This window comes from Vulpes lagopus, chromosome X (assembly GCF_018345385.1).
Source record: "Vulpes lagopus strain Blue_001 chromosome X, ASM1834538v1, whole genome shotgun sequence".
Taxonomy (NCBI): domain Eukaryota; kingdom Metazoa; phylum Chordata; class Mammalia; order Carnivora; family Canidae; genus Vulpes; species Vulpes lagopus.
Genome location: NC_054848.1, coordinates 53076316 through 53094363, shown reverse-complemented (window position 1 = coordinate 53094363; position 18048 = coordinate 53076316).

Genomic DNA, 18048 nt, shown 5'->3' with positions numbered 1-18048 from the left:
AGATAATAATGCCTATGTCTGAGGGTGAAGATGGTGACATGTAGAAAGAGCCCAGTACAGGGCCAGTACCAAAGAGGCGATCAACACCTACTCCCCCACAGACCCCGGGCAGCCATTGCCTAAACCCTTAGCACAGAGGGCTTTTTTGGTCTGTGTCCTATAGATTCCCTTGTCATGGGTATGTGTCATTGTGGGGCTGCCCATTCCCCGTCCCTCTACCACCTCCCCAGCCCATCCCCCGCCTAATGGTGTCTGATTTCTTTTTAAAGATTTTATGTACTTATTCATGAGAGACACAAAGAGAGGCAGAGTCATAGGCAGAGGGAGAAGCAGGCTCCTTGCAGGGAGCCTGATGTGGGACTCGATCCCAGGATCCCAGGATTACGACCTGAGCCAAAGGCAGAGGTTCAACCACTGAACCACACAGGTGCCTGGGATCTTGATTTCTTTTGGAGAAATTACCTTTCTCATTTATTGTTGTCTTAGTAGGGGGTAATCTAAGGCAACTGCATCAACTCCGGAGGTCAAGGGGGCTGACAGATGACTGGAACTCACCCAAAAGGATGCTCCCTCTTCAAGCAAGAGCCACAGTAGAAGGGGGAAGAGGGATATTGGTCACATAGGTCACCTAGCAGCAAAGGTGTCCTGGCCAGGCCATGCTGCTTGTAAGACAGGCAATGCACTTCCTGTGTCTTGGGTTCTCAGAGCTTCCTGGGCCCACTCTCAAGTCAGCTTCTGCAGCTCCCATGAGTTCGAGAGTGAGCCTCTAGGAGCCTCAGTACACATGTCCTTTCTGCTTGAGGTGACCCAGTGTGGTGTCTGTGTGTGCCCTCTAAGCCGTCTCTTTTCTATCACTCACTAGATTGTGGAGGCAGACTCTGTCTGTCCTCTGGTCCACAAGGTCCCCTAACAGTGCCTAGCATGGGTCACAGAGCTCACACTCACTCGCACACTCCTGACCCCTGCCTAGGGAAGGAAGGGCCGGGCAGATGCCTTTAGCTGGGGGAGACCCTGCTTGGCAGGCAAGGGAGGAAGCCATCTGGTGTGGAGGCAGGGGTAAGGACAGATGACTTCCAGAGGTGTTGGGCACCTCAGCCACCCTTGGGAAACACATGTTCAGTCCTAGCAAGGGCCTGGCCCAAAACAGGCACTTTCTTACTTCTTGTTTATGCCCTGCCGTTTTGCTACAATTGTATAAGAAGACAAGGGTCAGGGAAAGAAAAGTGCCAGGCTCCCATTTACAGGCCAGCACTAGTGGAGCAGTGCAGGGGGCCAGGGAAAAGCCAGAACTTCATTCTATGCATCTGCGCACATACATAAGTAAACGCAGAGATGTAGAACTGGCTTCATTTGTTACAAATCGAGTCCTACTCTACATGGGCGCACATTTTTTACACCTTATTTTTTTACCTTAATGGTGGGTGTGGGGTATCTTTCCATTCTGCCATGTGTGCATCTACCTAATTCTTTTTTAACAGCCTCACTGGATCCCATAGTATAGAATAGTTGGTTAAACCAGTCCCCAACTGATGGCCATTTAAGCTGTATACAATCTGCCTGTCTCATATGTACTACGATTTTACATATATCACTGTGAACGTTGTGAGTCCTTCTGTAGAATAATTACCCAGAAGAGGAATGCTGGGTTAAATAGTCATATTGTATCTTATTACAATTCTACCCCCTCCCATTAGACCTTAAGCTCTGGGTGTACTGGAAGAGAGGAAAACAAACAAGGAAGAGCTCAAGGAAGTGACTATGGAAACCTTCTGACTTGCAGATAAAAGGATATTTCTTTTCCAGCTGGTTTTCCTGAGGAAAAGCATGGCAAACAAGGTTCTGGCCTTCTGAGGACACAAGGCACTGAATCAAGAGCCATCTTTTTGGACCTCTAGATTAGGCCTGCATATAGGCACATCACAGAAGAACCTTTGCTTGGTTGAGCCGAGACAGGAGCCTGCAGCCTTTCACCGCACAGTGAGCTGGGGCAGGGCTCATAGGCAGGATGTTTGAGTGGTGCCTTCACCCTTCTCTTCATGTGGACCTGGGGACCTGTATTGCCCTCAGCCTGGGTCCTTCCTCTTCTTCCCTGTCTGCCTGCCAGAGATCAGGATCTCAGCGCCACCCTCTTTCCTCCTCCTCCCCCAGGTTTGCACATCTTCAGAAAGCACGCCCGGACATGGTACAAGGCATGGTGTCCAGAAAGCTTGCAAAATGCAGAGCCCACTGGCAGCACCTGAAAGAGGGTGGGTGGAGTGGAGGCCAGAGTTGGGGATTTTTCCTTAATAACAACCTGGTGCCCCAATTCATTGGTGGTTCTGCCTGCCTGAGAGCTGGCTTACCCCTCTCCCTCCTCCCTCCTGGAAGAACCTTCATCTTCAAAGCTTTTTGGGAAACAGTAATTAACCCCCACAGCCCTACTGCCTGCCCAGAAGGTTGCTGATTCCCTCATCTCTGTGGGGGTGGGGAAAGGGGATGGCCAGTGAAACTGAAGCCTAAGAGAAAGGGTGTGGATCATCCAAGTGATCCCAGGCTCTCAGACAAGGAAGCTGCCTTCTCTTCCCATTCCCCAACCCTGCCCCTCCAATGGCTAGTGGGACTGTCCGAAGTTGGAGTAGGGGCAAGCAGTTGCAGTTGGAGTAGGGGCAAGTTGGAGTAGGGGCAAGCAGCAGCGAAGGAGCTAGGAGTTAAAGACTCCTTTTCCAACACAGTTTATTTTGGATCAGGCATATCAGCTCTCTGTGCCTCAGTTTCCTCCTCTTTAAAGAGGAGCTAGTAATAGCTCTTAGTTGTCAGGACTCTGGGAACAATCAAAGGGGACATGGGAAAAGTAAATGCTGTGGGAACTGTATGTCCAGATAACTGGAAGAAGAAGCATCTGGGCGCTGTCTCATGAACAGAGGGTGGGAGGATGAGGGAAAGAGAGGGATCTGGAAGGGGCAGTGGGGGGGGGGCAGTTGCACCCCTCGTACTCGGTGACTAGCAGCTGTTGCCCAGCACTGGGAAGAGGGAGAGAGGAGCTGGCAGGGGAGAAGGGGTGGAGCCTTGCTTTCTGGCAACTTCTTCTCTTTCCTTGTTTTCACCCACACCTTTTCTGCTCCAAGTTTTAGACACACACACATACACTCACACAGGAGTGCATATACACTCCAATCTACATGAATGTAGATTCATGTGCATATGTATACACAGATGAGCACATACACATACGCATGCACACGCACACACCACACCAGCAAGCAAATGAACAGGAGCAGCCCTGAAGGGTGTTTGCACAATTCATTGGTGAACTTCCTATATGGCTCTGCACAAAGCATCCAGCGCACAAAGATGCCCCCTGGCCAGGTGTCCAAGGTCTAGATGAAGCCAGGGAGGGACAAACAGGAAGTAGGTGGTGAGCTAAGCTCCAAATGAAATGGCCTCCTCAAGAAAGCCTACCTTCCCTGCTCTTGTTTACCTGACTGCCTTCAATACTTCCTGTGTCTCTTTCTGAGGGCCAGGACTACAATACACCGGCCCTTTCAGTTAATTCTCCACATGTCCTGTCTTCCCTGTGAGACTGGAAGCTTCCCAAAGGCAGCAACCCAGTGGTTTCTTTCTCCATGTTCTCAGTCCTGGCACACTGGGTGTGAGCACATACTGTGCACCCCGATGGTGCCATGGTGGGGAGGGGTTTATTCTTCACACCCCAATGTGAAGCCAGCCTCATCTTCCACATTTCACGCATCAGGACACTGAGGCTTGGAGCAGGGAAGTGACTTGCCCCTGGTCGTGCAGCTAAAGTGAAGTAGAGCCAGGATGTCAAACAAAGCCAGTGTTCTTTTCCCTCCTCTTTTTTTTTTTTTTAAGATTTTATTTATTTATTCATGACAGACACACAGAGTCAGAGATAGGCGGAGGGAGAAGCAGGCTCCCTGCAGGGAGCCTGATGCAGGACTCAATCCCAGGACCCCGGGATCATGACCTAAGCCAAAGGCAGATGCTCAACCACTGAGCCACCCAGGTGCCCCCCTCTCCCTCCTCTTAACAGCATGCTGTTTTTTCCTAGGAGTTTCTGGGGGCTTCCTGGGCTGGGCGTGGAAGCTAGGTGGGGCCAGCACCTCTTCTGGAGCTTCAGCAAAAGTGGCCAGCATCCTGACCTGGAGGACTGCTTGGCCCTCAGGTGCCTGTAGCCACCGTGCCCCCTTTTTTGCAAGAAGCTCAGAGGTGGTGGCCATTTTTCTTGCATATGTGGAGAAGTGGGGGTGGCTGGGGAGAGGAAAAGCCCAGAGAAGGGAAATTCTGGCCAGTGACAACACAGCTGGGGAACAAGCTGGAAATGTGCTCACCCCACAGGGTAAGCTGAGAGAGGCTGAACTGGGGCCTGCTGATGCTATAACCAGCGTGGGCACAGGTCTTAGGGTCAAGAGGTAGTGCTTGTAGCACTACTGAGAAACTGAGCCCTTCCAGCCCCCTGAAGCCAGGGGATGGGCCGCTGTGGCCAGGCCCTGTGGGCGGAAAGGGGGCTGCCTGGCGCCTGGTAGGAGGGGCAGCCAGGTGAGCAGTCCTCACCCTAGAGAAGGAGGGGGCTGGAAGTCCAGAGCAGGAGGCTTGTTTCTCTGGAAGGGAAAACCTTCAAACACTAATTGGTAGTTGCAAGTAATTAAAGTAATTTACTCAGATTATAAAGAAATTTCTTAAGAGTGATTAAGCAACTCTAGCTGTGTATGGTTGTTGGTAATGACTTCCCCAGGGGGATTAGTACACTTGGTAGGGCGTAATAGGGATGCTCATACCCGATGGGTCCTGGCTCCTCAGGGTTGGGGGCAGGTCATAGGAGCTGGGGGGGATGCTAGGGACCACTGAGATTCACTGATGGAGATTGACACTAGGCCCGAGTATGTGCAGTGCTCCGTGTGTGCCAGGCACACTGCCACAGACCCATGTGCAGACATACTCCAGTGTGCAACGTATACTGTTGTCACACACAGCCCTCGACCTGGACCTGGACATGAGTGTGTAGACATTTCTCCAGCTGCACGAAGAGAGCCTGGCAATTATGCCCCTATAGACACAGCAAGCTGTATAAATCAGTATTTCTTAGGCCTGGGCACCCACACACATTTCAGGGTCAATAGGCACAGATCCTGGCATAGATGCCATACTCACTCCTAGACACTGCAGAGATCGCTCAACCTGCTTAAGATCAGGAAAACACACAATCTGTAGGTGTACCAGGGCAGACACATATTTACACAAAGAAATACACATCCACAGATGCAGTGACACATGTGGACAGACACATATCACACAGAGCTCCAGATGTCTATCTTGACCTAAATGATTGGAGCCCAAAATGTGTAGACTCAAACACATGTATAGAACCAGCACCTCACACACAACTGCAGATCCACTGAGATATCCAACTGTCATGTATGTACACACATGCACACACACACACACACACACATTGTTTGGTAGTGCGCTGAGAGCTGCTACTCAACTTCTTCTTCTTCTTCTTTTTTTTTTTTTTTTGCCACCCAACTTCTTAGGGTATTCAGAGGTGGCTAAATCAGGACATAGGTGTCCTCAGGAGCACTGCTGTGTGGATCCCTCACTCGGCTACTCTTCCCCAGGTCACACCTTGTAAATTGGAGGTGGCTTGAAGGTGGAAGGGGATAAGAGCATGGGCCTGAGAGGGCACATGGCTGAAATGTGCTCTGAGGAGCCCTCTATGGCAGTGGGATGTAGATAACAGAGTCTAGGTTCTGAGCCCAGACCGTGACTTTCTAGACATGTGACCTATTTCCATATGTGTCCCTTCACATTTCTGACACTTAGCTTCCTTATCTGCAAGATGAGGATAATAATTAATACTGTGTTCCTCCTAGGCAGGTTTGTTGAGAGGATGAAAGGAAAGAACCGATAATGGGAATATGTTGCATGTAGTAGGCCAGCAGGATGGGAATTTCCTTCCTTTGAGCCTTGGGGGTACTGCTTACGCTGCTCCTTAACTAGGGGAAAACCTGCTCTGCATAAATTTGGCGGGAAGTTGGCTCTGTCATACTTTCTAAGGCTCCCATGGGCCCAGATCACTGGCCCTCAAAATTGGCAAGTCTGATCAAAAGCAGTGAGTGGCCCTCAGGCACTGCCTCTGACTCACCGAATAACCTTGGGAAGCTCCCTTCCCTTCTCTGGGCCTTGGTTGCCTTCTCTATTCCCCTTGAGAGGGAAGGGACGGGGGAAGGGATGATCTAGATGATCATTAAGCTCCCTCCCAGCGCTGCCATTCTAGGGTTCATGTGAATGACCCACTTGAGTCCAGGGGAATGTGAATGATAGAATTGCTATGCCTATTATTTTGCCCTGAAAGGGTCTCTGGTACCCTCGGGGTCTACTGATGGTGAGGATGGACAGGGGTGGGAGCCGAGCATGAGGGCGCCTTGCTGGGGAATCTAGGAGCCCCAAGCCCAGGCATAAAAGAGGGTAAGAATGAAGCAATGTCCATGGGACCATGGAAGAAAAGGAGTCTGGGAAAGGCTTCTGGGAATGGCTGCCCCAGCTCTATTTACATTTCAATGAATGTCAAGGGCAACTGGAATTCTACTCTCTTGACCCTTTGAGGCTTCCCCACAGTTGTTATTCTGGTGACCAACCCCCCCTACCATGCCCCACTGCTGGTTTCTCTGTCTGGAGTAAACTTAAAGTCCTTAAAACACAAAAGGCCCCTGGGGGAATTGCTACAGAGACAGTAGGCAGGAGAGATGCTGGGGGCAGTTTCTGATGGGCAGGGGCAGAGCAGGTGGGGCAGTTGAGATGTAGGAAGAGAGCAGCACCCACTGCTTACAGTTTGCGAAAGGAAGCAGAGGCCCCCTTAAGGAAGGAGAAGCAGGGCTCCTGAGTTGCTAGGCTCCGGGCACTCTGGATTCCCAGCTCCCTTCCTGTCCCCAAAAGGCCTAGGTCTCCTTCACCCTTCGTTTGGCCATGTAGGTTCTAAAATGTATTGAGTAGCCAGGTGCGCGGTACCATCTCAGGGACAAGTGCATACATTCTCTTGTTTCAGACTCTCAATAGCTCTGTGAGGGTGGGGAGCAGCCTCTTTGCATCTCAGGAGGCACTCTCTTGGCACTGCAATAGAGCCCTGGATGCCCTGGTGGAGCTTCACCTTGAATGAAGCCAGTCCCATTCTCAGTTAACTCCTGAGCCTCAGGCACTGACATCAGCCCTCCTGGAGCCAGAAAGGCCTCTGGTGTAAATTCTAGGTGATCTGCTCCTGGAGCATTCTAGAGGGGATACCTCCCCCTAAATTTAAGGCCTCAAGTTCCTGTATCACTTGCCTCTCCAGGTCAGAAGCCTCAGTCTCTCCAACTACAGTTCTCATCTACTCCTTCTTATCCTGTCAGGGAAAGAGGGAACAGCTGGTTCCCATCCTCCAAATAATAAGCCTGCCTTGCAAATTATTTTCTAAAATCATTAGGCCACAAAGATTCTATTCAACTGCAATGTTTGCATTGGCCCCACCCTCATTTCCCAGAGACTGGAAGACATTCACTCACAGAGACATTGGCACAGAGACACACCAGAGAGACTGAGAAATCTAGAATTGGAGGCCTGTACAGATTTTCCCAGAGAAAGAGCCAGGAAGACAGTCTCAGAAGAGCCGTGAAGGCTTTCCTCAGTCCAGGGACCCAGAGCTTAGGAGGGATTTGGAGTCTACACTTTTTGGAATGACCCCAAGCAGCTGTCCAACCCCAGATGCAAGAACAGGGCTGGACCGAAGACTTCCAGGTGCCCAGCCTGGTGCTGTGGAGAGAGAAGAGATGAAGGGGTGTCCCCTGCTCTCAGGGAGCTTTGTTGCCTAGTAGAAGAGGTAGCACCCACTCAGACATGTACGTTGCTAAACTCGCCAAGGTAAATAATACAAGGTTTCCTAACAATGCGAGAGACGTCACCAGGTGACATGCTCTGTGCCAGAGGATCAAAGACAGAGAAGGGAGAGAGAACATGGTGTCCTTTCCTTGGCCATCCCTGCCACACTTGCCTGAGGTAATGGGGAAGAGTCACTGTCCTCTCCCCTAGCTACAAAGAGCTAACTACCCTTTGGCATTTTGAGAGACCTCTCTATTGACCAGTGCTGAACCTGCAATTGTCCTGGTACATTGGGTCTGGGGGTGGTCACTCAAGGCTCTGGAGGACCTAGTCTCTCTTACTTGGGGTTGTTTGGGTGCACAGAGTGGGTAGGGTATTGGGCAAGGCTGTAGTCCCTCAGTAAGGTTCAAAGGGAGGAAAAGGAACTTTCCTGAACAAGGAAACTGAGTTGTGGCAGAATGAATAGACTTGAACTTGGGCACAGAGTTAGGGAGTGCTGGAACTTGGGCTCCAACTTAGAACTGTCTGGCTTCGAAAAGCCCTACTTTTCTCATGTCCCCATGGAAGAAGTGGGGCCACCCCCGACCCCCGCTCATCCTGCACCCCCCCCCCCAAGAAGACCAGGTTTGCATCATTGACTGTACAGTAGCCAAGGCAGGAGTGAACCCCTCCTCCTGGGCTCCCAGATCACTTTCTCTGTTTTCAAGGACCCTCGGTCTCAGGCTCCTGGGGTGTCAGGCCTGCCTGTATCACTCCCGGATAGGTTTCTTGCCCAGGAAGATGGGGATAGTCTTCCTGGGGAAAGAAAAGAGCCTCCCAGCCTCTGTTGGTAATCCAGCCTCTTATCCTCCAGCAACTACAGGGATTCCAGATGCAAGAGAAGTGCAGAGTCTGGCACAGCTCTCTCACCATCTGAGACTTTGTGAAGTCACACCTGTGGATGGATGAGACTAGAAAAAATGAAAGTGACAAGTGTCTCTTTGACCTGTGACTGGGATGGGTTTGAACCTACTATCTGGCCTGGTACAGAATCCCATGTCAAGAGGCCCCAGAGAAGTCACATATGTGGTCTGCCCTCCTGCCTCCTCTGAAACCCAACTGAACAGATATCACCTCGACAGACCTTAGGAACCTGAGCGTTCGGATCAACCTCTGGCCAGAGGCATGTTCTCAGGGCAGACTGTGAGCCTGCCAAAGGCACCTCAGTTCTTAGAATTACTGTGGAGAGCATTTTCCACATCACCTAAGATAGCTAGCTGCCTGAGGCCCAAACCTCTAGCCACTGCCACACCCATGACCACCACCAGCCAACATTATTTATTCTACCATGATTGTCACCATCGCCACTTCCATCACAACTTAATAAAATCTGACATCACTGTCCACATAGGCCTCAAGTTTAACATTTGTACCAGCACCATTATCACCAACAACCACCAACGTTGCCAGTCATATCCCTCCTCTTATCTCTTCCACCACATTCTCTGGAAATATACTTACTTATTTTTTTTATTTTTATTTTTTTTAAAGATTTTATTTATTTATTCATGGAGACAGAGAGAGAGAGAGAGAGAGAGAGAGAGAGAGAGAGGCAGAGACACACAGGCAGAGGGAGAAGCAGGCTCCATGTAGGGAGCCTGACGTGGGACTCGATCCCGGGTCTCCAGGATCACACCCCAGGCTGCAGGCAGCGCTAAACCGCTGTCCCACCTGGGCTGCCCTACTTACTTATTTTAAAGCTTAATTGTCATGGCTTCCCATTCAGAGAAGACGCTAGGAACCCAATCCCTGCCCTCTGATCAAAGACTAATAAGCAAATATAAACATGTACGTATGGGACCCGTCAACACTAACCTGTATACCTGCCATGCTATGCACATGTTTGAGAGTGTACGTTCAGATCAGGGGCCAGAAATTTTCCAAGATGGAGGAAATGTAGGATTTTGACTGGGTCAAGTGCTCTTCCCCTGGTTGATCTGGGCACTGCATGGCTGGAGGCCCTGCTGCAGGCTAAGAGAGGGGCTGGTATAGAAAGAACATGCATAAAGGCCATTGGGAGGGGTGGGCAGCACCCAGGAAAACCACCTAGTAGAAGTATAGGCTAGGCCTAGGGGTTGACAGTCCCCGAAGCCTTGAAGTTTGCTTGCTCCCATGGCTGGTTCCCATGAAGACCTGTGCCCACATGTCCATGGTGAGGAGGTGACTCATGTCAGGCTCCAGGGCAAGGTGTGAGAGGCAGTCTAGGACATGCCTTCCAAAGACTTTAATAGGGTGTGTGAGTATGTGAATATGAGGTGGGGGGGGGGAGGAGAGAGAGAGAGAGAGAGAGAGAGTTAGGGGTAGGAAAATATGTGCCCCTTTTTTTCTGAGCAAATCTTGGCTACCAAGGGTAGTACATTGCCAGCTCAGCTCTGGGCTGGAGAGGGTAGGGGGAATCCCTGTCTTATGGCCCTGTGGAAAAGCTTTGCAAGCCCAAGGCACCTTAGTAGCCTCCTTCACCCAGATGGCAGCACCAGCCTCTGCTCCTTGAGCTGCCCCCATCGATTCAGTTATCTCCAAAAGAACAGGGAGTTGGCAGTGGCCATTCTCCATTTTATGAATGGAAATGGCCTCAGGGATACTTTTATCCTTCCAGTAACAATGAGTTTCTTCCTTCTCTCTCTAGATGCCAGGTCTATCTCAGGACAGGGCTGCCTGACAAAATCACTGTCTATTATTTATATACTGATGGGATGTCTGGAGTCTGCCTTAGAATAATCCTTAGCTGGGGAGTGGGTGGGGATGAGAGTGAGACAAGATTGGCCATGAGTTGATAACTTGAAAATGAGTGATGGGCAAATACATGGGGGCTCATGGAACTATGCTGTCTACTTTTACTTATATCTGAGATTTTCTGTAATAAAAAAGTTAAAGCAAAACAGAACAAAGCAAAGCAGAAACCCTCAAACACCATGTATGTATTGAGCTGAAATCATACTTTCCAGTGGTTTCCACCCACAGATCCCAGATATGCCTTCTCGGACCATACAGACCACCCTTGTTCCCTCTGCCCCATGTTGGCCTTCAGCTATTTGGACAAAAGCATGGTCTTTGGAGCCAAGTAGATTTGGGCTGTGTGCTGGCTCCGCTGCTTCCTAGGAGTTCTCACAAGTTACTCTATCTCTCTGAGTCTGACTCCCTCTGGGTCACTGTGGGGGTTCCATGTGTGTAAAGCCTTCTGCACAGTGTCTAGCATAGTCAGTGCTCGATACTATAGAGCCTCTGCAGAATGTTGCTATTTTAGGCCAAGGTTCAGGATCCCCCTTGGACAAGGTAAACAGCCCCAGTTTCTGTGACTAGTTCTCACACATTGTGATTCCCCAGCCCCGGCTGTTTCTCAATGTGCCTTGGCAAATATGGGGCCTACCATCAGGCCCCATATTCCAGATGGTCTGGACAGACAGAGTACAGTAGAGCTATTACCTCCATGTGTCTGGGAACTGTATTTCTATTCATCCAGCCTGAGATTTCATTAGCTTTTTTAGCCACCACGTCACACTGTTGGCTTCTGTGAAGCTTGTGGTCAACTCAAAGCCCTCAGTCCTTTTCACACATGTGGCTGTTAAGCCCTGTCTCCCCAGCCTATATTTGTGCAGTTGGGCTTTGACTCTCAAAGCAAGACTTTATGTTTACCCCTGTTCAATTTGATCTGGCCAGTTTTGGCCCCAGGTTCCAGCCTGTTGAGATTTTTCTTTGGTTTTGTTTTCATTTTTTATAAGATTTTATTTATCTATTCATTAGAGAGAGGTAGAGACATAGGCTGAGGGAGAAGCAGGCTCCCTGTAGGGAGCCCGATGTAGTACTTCATCCTAGGACCCCAGGATCACACCCTGAGCTGAAGGCAGGCGCTCAACCATTGAGCCACCCAAGCATCCCATGGTTTTGTTTTCATTTTTCAATTCAACATATTAGCAGGGTCTCACAGCTCTAGGTCTCAGGAAATTTGGTGGCGGCCAGGCCTTCCATGTCCTCCTCTAGATCACTGATGAATGCAATGTGTGGGACGGGATGAAGCCCAGGGCCTCAATGGGAGCATACTAAAGTAATTCCTTCATTGTTGACATCACTCAAGGCTCTTTAAGTCCCATTGTTCAGCTATAAGTGGACTTCATCTGGCCTTTTCTAGTCCACCGTTCTCCATCTTGGTTACAAACGAGTGTGGGTGTCCTTGTCAGAGCTTTGCTGCACCCCAGAGGCCAACACAAAATAAAATGAGGCCTAACTGCCCCTGGCATGTTCATAAATGAAGCACTGCTTCCTCATCTCCCGGCTTCATTTGCAGGTTTCCTGACAACCAGCCACTGGACAATTCTCTTTAGAATTTTGTCAAGGTTCCAGGCCAAGCCAAATGGCTTGATAGCACTGAAGTCTGCCTTTCCTCCTTTTTGAAAACCAATATTATGTCTGTAAATCTCCACCTCCCAGTCTCCATAAGGTCTCAGAGTCATGATGACAGTTCTGACCTCATATCTGCAATTGTCTTCTGTACCCTGGGCTCGATGATGAAGTCAGTGGAAATGACAACAAATGCATTCAACGTCACTGGTGGGGCACTGTGGTGAGCTGGGCTTGAGTGAAACAGCCAGTCCTCTACTTGGGAAGTTACCCATCTAGTTAGAGAGGTGAGACATACCAATAATCCTAATCAAAGGTTAGAAGGTGGTGAGTGCCAACTAAGATGGACAGGCAGAAGGTTGAGAGGTCTGGAGGAAAAAGAACTGATGGGCAGTGGAGAGGCAGTCAAGGATGGCTTTGTGGAAGAGCTCACTTTGGAGCTGGGCCTTGGAGCATGGGCAGCATTCAGATATGTGGTGACAAAGCAGAAGACTCTCTTGGCAGCTGGGGGAGCCCAGGAAAAGTCTTGGAGGTGGGGACCTCACTTGAGCTATGTAGCATGAACAGTGAGTGATAATCATAATACTTAATAAACAATAAACTACTTAATAAACACTTACTATTGTGCCAGGGATTGTATGAAGCACTTTACATACATTATCACGGCCTCACAATGCCCACTCTAAGGTGGGTACCATGATCATCCTCATTTTACAAAGGAACTAACGGAGGCTTAGCGAGATTAAGTGACTTTCCCAGGGTCACCCCAGTAGGCAGGCCTTTGAGTTAGGGCTGTCCCCTCCTATCAGATCTGTTATGGACCACACCCAATTAGGCTTCAGTGTTGGCATCCTGGTCCTCTGGTACCTTCAGGGCCCAGCATTTGGAGGTCTCTCTCATTCTCACCTCAAAGGAGCAGATAGTCCCAACCAAGAGGCTTCCCTCTGGCCCCATGGGCCTCAGGACCCTGGTCCAATCTTCTAGTGCCCTGCCATCAACTCAGTTGACTAAACCTGTCCTGTCCCCACTTTTTCTTTCAAAATGAGGCAGTGTTACATAACCCAAGAGCCTTCTCTGGCTTTGGAGGTGGGAGAGTTGAGTCTGTGATCTGTAGCTCCCAGAATGGTCTTTTTTAGACTGCAGATTGCAACTCATTAGCAAGCCACGCCATGGATTCAGTGACTGGATTCAGTTTTTTTTTTAAAGATTGATTTATTTATTCAAGAGAGAGAGAGAGAGAGGCAGAGACACAGGCAGAGGGAGAAGCAGGCTCCAGGCCGGGAGCCCAAAATGGGACTTGATCCCGGGACTTCAGGATTGTGCCCCGAGCCAAAAGCAGGCGCTAAACCGCTGAGCCACCCAGGGATCCCGGATTCAGGATGACTCTTGACTTGTATTTTAAAAAGAATGAAACAGAGTATCCCATGTGGTCATGATTAGTGTTGTTTCATGAAACGCGTGTTTCCGTTTTATGTGTACCTGTCATATACACACATACGTACATATGTATACATATACACATATGTATACACACATACATTTGTTTGATTTACCAGGGTTGTAGTAAAAAAAATCCTCAAAGCACTGTTCTGTGTTCTAGCTCTGTGACTATGAACAAGTCACTCCCCCTCTGGTTCTCATTTTTCTCATGTGGAAGATAAGGATAGTGATCTGTCCCTCTCTCTCCTTCATGCCTAGGGGTGAGGTCTGTGAGGCATATCTCTGGAAGCAATCTAAAGACTGAGAAGAGTGTGTACACAGGAGTTACTATTGTACCAGTTGGCAAATTCCCACTCTGCCTGCCCCCTCATGATTCTGTTTTCCCTCTAGGGCCTCACCGCTACTTGGCATCCAGCATGGGCTTTGCCAGGGCATCTCCAGTATGGGCATCCTGGACTGCACATGGGAAGGCCCCAGCGTGCCAGCCCTGAAGGGATGGCCCTGCTACACCCACCCCCTCCCAGCAGGGCGCCTAGAGGTGTAGACAGGAGTTACTCGTCCTACCTGCAGGAACAGCAGAACCCGGGTACCTCCTCAAGACCAGTGCACCCGGCCTGGCTTTGTTTCCCTGGAAGATGAGGCTTTATATGGGGCCCAGAGGGCAACTTCCCAAGGGGTGAGCTTGTCAACAGAGTGGATGGGAAGGAAGGGAGGAGGTTGTGGAATTTGCACCCCTGGAGGAGGTCACAAAGACCAGGGGGCTTTGCGCACAGACATTTCCAAGTCTGAGGTCCCGTTCTACTGCTTTTGAGCTGTGAGAGCATCAGTGAGTCACTTTCGTCATATTAAGGTTCAGTTTCAAGGCCCCTGGGCTGCTCAGTCGGTTAAGCATCTGCTTTCGGCTCAGGTCATGGTCCTAGGGTCCGGGGATCGAGCTCGTCGGGCTCCCTGCTCAGCGAAGAGCCTGCTTCTCCTTCTCCCTCTCCCTGCTGTTCTGCCTACTTGTGCTCTCTCTCTCTCTCTCTCTCTCTCTCTCTCTCTTTCTCTCTCTCTCTCTCTAATAAATAAATAAAATCTTTTTTAAAAAAGGCTGTCTCCTCACCTGTGACACGGAATCCAGAGCTCTACCTCACAGAGCCCTGGCAACAGTGAAGCTACCATGTGGAAAGAAACACACTGAGCTGATCTGGGCCCCTTCGAGCCCTACCCGGTTTCCCCCCATTTTACTCCAGTATGGGGGTGGTGGTGCAGAAAAGATGCCTGCACGTGGACGGGAGTGTATGTGTCTGTGTACTTGAGGTGGTGGTAGGGTGTCTTGTACTTGGGCTGGTGGTAGGGTGCCGCAGTATTTCTAGCTCCTCTGTCCCATTTCTTCTATTCTCTCTTGGTGACATTTTTTTTTAAAGATTTTATTTATTTATTCATGAGAGACACAGAGAAAGAGTCAGAGACGGGCAGAGGGAGAAGCAGGTTCCCTGCGGGGAGGCTAAAGCAAGACTCAACCCCAGGACCCTGGGATCAGGACCTGAGCCGAAGGCAGCCGCTCAACTACTGAGCCACCCAGGCATCCCTCCAGGCGACATTTTCTTTTTTTTTTTTTTAATTTTTTTTTTTTTTAATTTACGATAGTCACAGAGAGAAAGAGAGGCAGAGACACAGGCAGAGGGAGAAGGCAGGCTCCATGCACCGGGAACCTGATGTGGGACTCGATCCCGGGTCTCCAGGATCACGCCCTGGGCCAAAGGCCAGCGCCAAACCGCTGCCACCCAGGGATCCCCAGGCGACATTTTCATGTCAAACTCAGGAACATCATTTCTCTCTCTGAGCTGCAGTTCAACAACCACCTGAAGCAGGGTCTCTGCCCCACCCCTAACCCCTGACCCTCTCACCAGGACACTGAGCAGAGCTCAGGGAGGTGTGAGTGTGAGGCCCTGGCACTGGTCACTGCCCTCTGTGGGTGGCACCACTGTGTGGCCTCTTCTACGAGTTGTGGAAAGGAGGCCCTGCCCTGCTCAGGCCACCCAGGCCTCCCAGCATCTGAAGCCTTGGGGGGCAGGAAGGGACAGGCCTAGGCAGGTGGGGTCCTGTTCCCCTCAAGTCCTACCCTTAGGCTGCAGAGCAACTGCGAGGCAGAGTGTGTGGATGGATGGTCTGGCCCAGGCCTGGGAATATGCAGCATGTGCTCATATCATCCCTACTAGAGATGGAAGAGAGGCAGGTTGGTGTAGGGCACCAGTCTAGGGTGGGCGAGGCAGAAAGTGAGCAGTGAGCTGACTACTTGGTGGAAGAGGCTAGGGTGGGGGCAGTACCCCCTCCGGGAAGTCTTCCAGTGCCTTACCTGCCTCTCCCAGCACAGTTCTCAAGGTGGGTATCTCCACACTGCCCGAAGAAGCCACTTCATTTCCCACCCCTCCCCTCTTCTTTCTACTGTGCTGTGTTCCTGCTCCTCCTGCTCCTCCTCCTCTTCCTCCTCTTCCTCCTCCAAGCCTACTTGGCTGTTGACACCTTGGAGATATTTGTAGATCACTATCTCAGGAGGCCGTTGGCCTGACTCATCCCTGAGCCCAGCCCTGTCTGCTGGCTCCTTTCATCTTCCCCTCTCAGCCAATCCCTCTTTAATCATTTTCTCTCTCCCTCTAAATGCCCCCCAGCCAATCTGGCTCCCCACTTCTCTACCTTGCCTGTTCTTGGGAATTCTTCATGCCACTATCTCCTAGAGCAGTAAAGGCCACTGGAACATGGCCCAAGACTGTGATTTGGTGGCTCTCTCGCTCCTGCACCAATGTGGACCAATGGCTTGACTTTGCTGGGCCTCAGTTTCCTTTTCTGACAGAATGGGCAACAATGATGCCAGCCCTGCCAACATTACAGGCCTGTAGTGAGGAGCACGATGAGATCAAGCCTGTGAACAGCCTTTTGGAGACTCGGAGGTGGCATACTTGGATGAGACTGGCAAGGACCTGAGAAGGAAAGAATGCACTTTGCACTTACTTTGAGACTCTCTTCAGCTCTACTGCTGGCCCCATAGCCCTGCTTTCTGGCTTGCCTGCTCACACTCTCCATCTCTGTGTCTCCCCATCCCTTTTCTGTCTTGACCATTTACTCTCCCCTGGTCTGTCTGTCTGTCTGTCTGTCTCTCTGTGTAAAGAATACCCTACCCTACCAGCTGTACTGCCAGCCTAGGACAGTGCCCACTGTCCCCTGAGGGAAGGAGCAGGCAAGCTGAAGGCTGTAGACCAGCAGACCCCAGGGAGAGTGTGACTCTACCTCCATAGTCCCAGAGATGAGAAGGGCCTGGGCACAGGGCTTTTCCCCAAGTGCTTAGGCCACAGTTGGGCTGCAGATGGCGTTGAGGGTGTGGATTAGTGTGCATAGGATCATGTTATTCTTAGAAACCAAACTGGTCCCTGATTATTTCCCTCTTCAAATGTTGTCCCTGTTCCACTGAAGGTGTGTCTTAAACTGGCGTTGGCCTGCTCCCCTTCTCTGGTTCTCCGTGTCCACATCTGTGCAGTAAGAGTGGCTGGACTGGGAAACAGACAAGGGTCATTCCTGCCTGGACTCTCTGTGTTACCCAACAAATTCTACCTTATCAGCCATGTGTCCCATAAGGCCCTGTGAGTTTTTCTCTCTGGGGGCCAGGTCTGGCAGCTTCATTTGTGCAACCTCGAACCTCAGCAGCTCGCTTTCCAGTTGGCCTTCAAATAGATCCCTTGCTAAGACAGCCAGCACCAGTGTCCCAGAGGAGGAGTGCCATCCGGTGGGGGCAGGCATGGGTTTGCAGAGGGTGGCCTCAGGAGAGTGAGAGAGCTGACAGTCTCCCCAATAGGCAGCGGAGACAGAACATCCGGGGTTCTAATCCCAGCAGCTCGGCCACTGACACTCTGTGGTGTTCCGGACAAGTTACTTCTTTCTCTTAGACCAAGTGCCATGTCATCCAGAAAATGGGGATGAAAGTCTCACCATCACAGGATAAAGAAAGGAGCTGGTGCAAGTGCTAGACACCATGCCAGCCTCATCAGAGCTGCTGCAAAATATTGCTGCCTTCCTTCCCCAGTCTTCTTGGAGCAAACTTTCCCAGTGCCCTCCTCTTCCCCTCACACACACCTTTTCCCGTGCTGGGAAGAGCAGCCATAGATAGGCCTGTCCCATCTGGGAAGCATAGGCAGCCAGCTGGGGGGCTGGGGTTCACCCTTGGTGCTTCTGCAGCTGCAGGAAACCTCTTGGAAGCCACCGGAGGGAGAGAGAGGGAGAGAGAGAAAAGCAGAGAGCCAAAGAGAGAGCCAAAGAAATAGCATAGAGGCGGACCCACTCGAGGACGCAGAAAGATGGACAGAAGCGGGAACAGAGCAGGGAGAGGCAGAGGGAGAGAGAAAGGCAGGGGCG